Raw genomic sequence first — 3,657 nt, 5'->3', positions numbered from 1 at the left:
CTCATCTAATGGTTCTAATATAATCTTCTTTAATATAACTTGATCTCTTCGATCCAATGGTCACAAATAATTCACTTGGGCGTGGGCTATAGAGAGAGGGGTTCGGTTCACCTTGTGAACAAGCAACCTGAAAAGCCCAATAAAAGAGCTTCGAGGGAGAGCCTTCATCACAATAATTCAGAGCAACCCGACGGCTGTCTGCGCACGAAGAATCATCCTGGAGGTCGTCGTAACATCAAAGTTTTGCACTGAAAGTCTACAACTCCAACTTCGGTAACTCGATTACATTCTGTATTTAATTTTCAAAGAACGATAATTGTTTTATCATTTCTATTCTGTTGTAATCGATGAAACTCCTTTTCATGAGAAAGGAGTTTCATAGTGGATTGCCCAACATAAACAATCAAACGATCGTGGGTCTTGGAGTAGCAACCTGTGACTGTGAACCAAGTAAAAAATAGTGCTCTTTGTCTTTCTATTGTGAATTCGTGTTTTATTATTTTCGCTGCAAAACTTTCCACTATTTAACTCTGATTGATCAAATTCATGAACGAAAACGATCGTGTTTTACGAAAATTAAAAAAACGCTATAGATAACGCTATTCACCCTCTCTAATGCTCTCTTCGATCCTACAATTGGTATTAGAGCGTAATAAATAGCATTTTGACAGGATTAATTAGGGTTATTTGAGACTGATTTGACCATATTTCATGACATAAATTAGTTTTTTTAGCTTGTTTTGTATCTTGGATTAATTTTTAATCTTCATTCTATTTTCTTATTAATTTGAGGTATTTATAGATATTAATTTGTGTATTTGATTTTTTCAGGAATTTAGGATGAAGACAACAATATTTGGAGGTCCAATTTAGAAGAAAAATCAACTTGGGTTCAGTTTGGGTTCAATTTGGATTTAGATCTAGCTCAATCAGGCTCAAAAGGGATTCGAATTCAATTGGGTTCAAATTGGCCTCAACCCAACACAATTCAGTTGGCCCACTACAATCAGCCCAATTCTGGTTCAAACCAATCAATTCAGGCCGGTCCATTTCAAGCCGGTTCAAATCAGATTTTCGACCGGTTCAACGCACTGGTTAAAAGCTACATGATTTGTCTCGCAAAAGGGGGCTCAGTCCTAGGTTTTCTTGTAGCTTCTCACGCGCGACATTCTTCTGCTTCTCTATCGAGCTCCATCATTTCCATCGTCTTCTACCCGATCAGCACAGAGCAACGGTGGTCGGAGCTGTGGTTGACGAGCGTTGACGCCATCGCGGGAGCTTCACCGACGTGGTTGCGAACGCGACAGTTCCCAGTCCCCGTCAGTCGTCGAAGATTGTTGAGAGTGGCTAGCTTCGGCGATTGACAGCGACGACCCTTCCGCACAATAGAGAGCAAGCCATGAGTGGTTTCTTCGGCGAGTTCTATACCCTTCCGCATTCATCGGAGTTCCGAGCAGTGGAATCTTTCGCCGACGTGGTTGCGAAAGCAAGGGAAGCCCTTGTTCTGTGTTTCGATCATCTTTCCTCCACCGATGAAGCAAGGTAAGGAGTTCAATTTCTTGTTCTGATTTTCTGTTCGTGGACGGTAGGGAATCGGGCAGGGACGGAGCTCTAGATCTCGTTTCTCTGATCAACCCTCGCCGGATTTGTCCAGCTCCGACGAGGTCTTCATCCGGTTGGCGTGAAATCCACCAAACTCCAGTTGCCCTATTCTGATCTGATTGGGAACAAACCATCCTCTTCTCCTATTTTCACCTCAATTGGTACCGATTGAGGGAAGGCAGCACTAACTATAATCCTAGTTTTAGTTGTTTGATTCTGTTTTGTTAGCATATGTTCACTCCAAAACCCCCCTGTTAATTTGCATTGATAATTGAATGGTGAATGTTAGAATTTGAATTAATTGAGTTTCGGTTGTGTATCTTCCTATTCATTTGGTGATTGAATTAGAACTTGTTCATGTTTGTAATTCCATATTGCTCATTGAATTTATTCATGCTTGTATTTCTAGGTTGCTGTTGGATCTTGATCATGAATGGAATCATGGTTTACCATGAAATATTTGGATAGTACGAAGTTGCTATAGCCGATTGAAATTAATGCTTTAGTGGTTTGATACATGTGCACATGGATAATAAATCAGATTATGAATTTGAGTTGTTGATCAATTTGAATGTTGAGTTCCATGTATGAATGTTGAATCTTAATGGAATGCATGATTTGGTTGGTTTATTGTGATAGTTTTTCATAATGATGTAATAGGCTTGTGTTAATTAGATGGTGCATGATATGTCTTATGAGATTGTAACCAATCACAAAATGTTGTATATTTGATTGTTGAAATGGTTCTGTTGATACAAAAATGTGTTGTTGAAATGAATTGTTGAATGTGTATGTTGTTGGAATTGAATTTGTTTAATTAGTAACATATTATAAATTTTGAGCATGAGCACTTTAAAAGCAACTACAAAATAGACAATATTCTTGATTATTGCACCTCTTATATTCTTGATTATTTCACCCAAGTGTTGACCTATATTATGCTGCACTTTTCTGAATGCATCTTTATCAAGTTGTTTTATTTCTTATATTTTTCTTGTACATTAGTTTTTTTTATAAACTAAAAAAAATTTCTATACAAAATTTTTCTCTCCGACTTTGAAAAAGAAAAAAAGATTTTTAATGTAGTTATTTTAAGGAGTGACTTGCCCAAGAGTTAGCCATGGAGTAGCAACTTATGGACTGCTTAACCATACAAATTCCTATATTAGCATTATTTTTTCTACTATATATTTCTCTATTTTTAGCTAACATATTAAACAATAGCAACATTTTGAAAAGAATTACTTTTTTAGGAATCGTCTATTCATCCCTCCTAGATGCTTATCAATCTCAAAAAATCGAACACTAGATAATCAACTAAAAACTTATCTAGTTAACGGACTTATTGACAGTTGGTTTTGTAATAAATAATTTTTGCATTCCAAACAACTAGGAGGTGTTTCGAAATTAGTTGTTGGAGCATTATTTGTATCAGCAATGGGCATCCTTTTGCTTTGAAATTAATTATTTATGAAATTAAGCGTATACAACTGTGATAAAAAAGACAAAAGCTAGACAATTCCCAAGGGCTCATCTTCGACAAGCTTTATAGTAACTGCTATAATTACTATTCACATATTATCTTGTAGGAGAAGATTCATGTATGAGGCTTTCTTTGCATTCTGAAAGAGTGTTTGAAACCGCTAGCATTACTCATTGCGCTCATATTGGTATCTATTTTAACTACTAATATTTATTATCATAGTATTGTATTCACAAGTGTAGTTAAATTTTATAATTTTTAGGCTTATCATTATCTCCTATTGCCTCATATTTGATCCTAACAAGTAGTTCCATCTATATAATGGACGCACATGGGGCTTACCAATAGAGATGGGTTTATGTGAGGAAAAATTGCCATCCTTATTTTGATTTCTAACTTTCAAAGTTAAATCATAAACTTTTAGGAATTTTCCGGGCTAAAATAAACCTAAAGTCTCTGTGTAGATTTTTTAAAAGTTTAGAAGTAGCTAATCCTCTTTATTATGAATTATTACGTGGAAATGATAAATAGGATTACGAGAAGTCACGTGACTCCAGTATCCGTCCGTTGCC

This window comes from Curcuma longa, chromosome 16, assembly GCF_044706935.1.
Source record: "Curcuma longa cultivar G26 ecotype Majalengka, Jawa Barat chromosome 16, ITB_CL_G26_1.1, whole genome shotgun sequence".
Classification (NCBI taxonomy): domain Eukaryota; kingdom Viridiplantae; phylum Streptophyta; class Magnoliopsida; order Zingiberales; family Zingiberaceae; genus Curcuma; species Curcuma longa.
The sequence above is the reverse complement of the archived record's forward strand: the minus strand, read 5'-3'. Positions refer to the sequence as shown.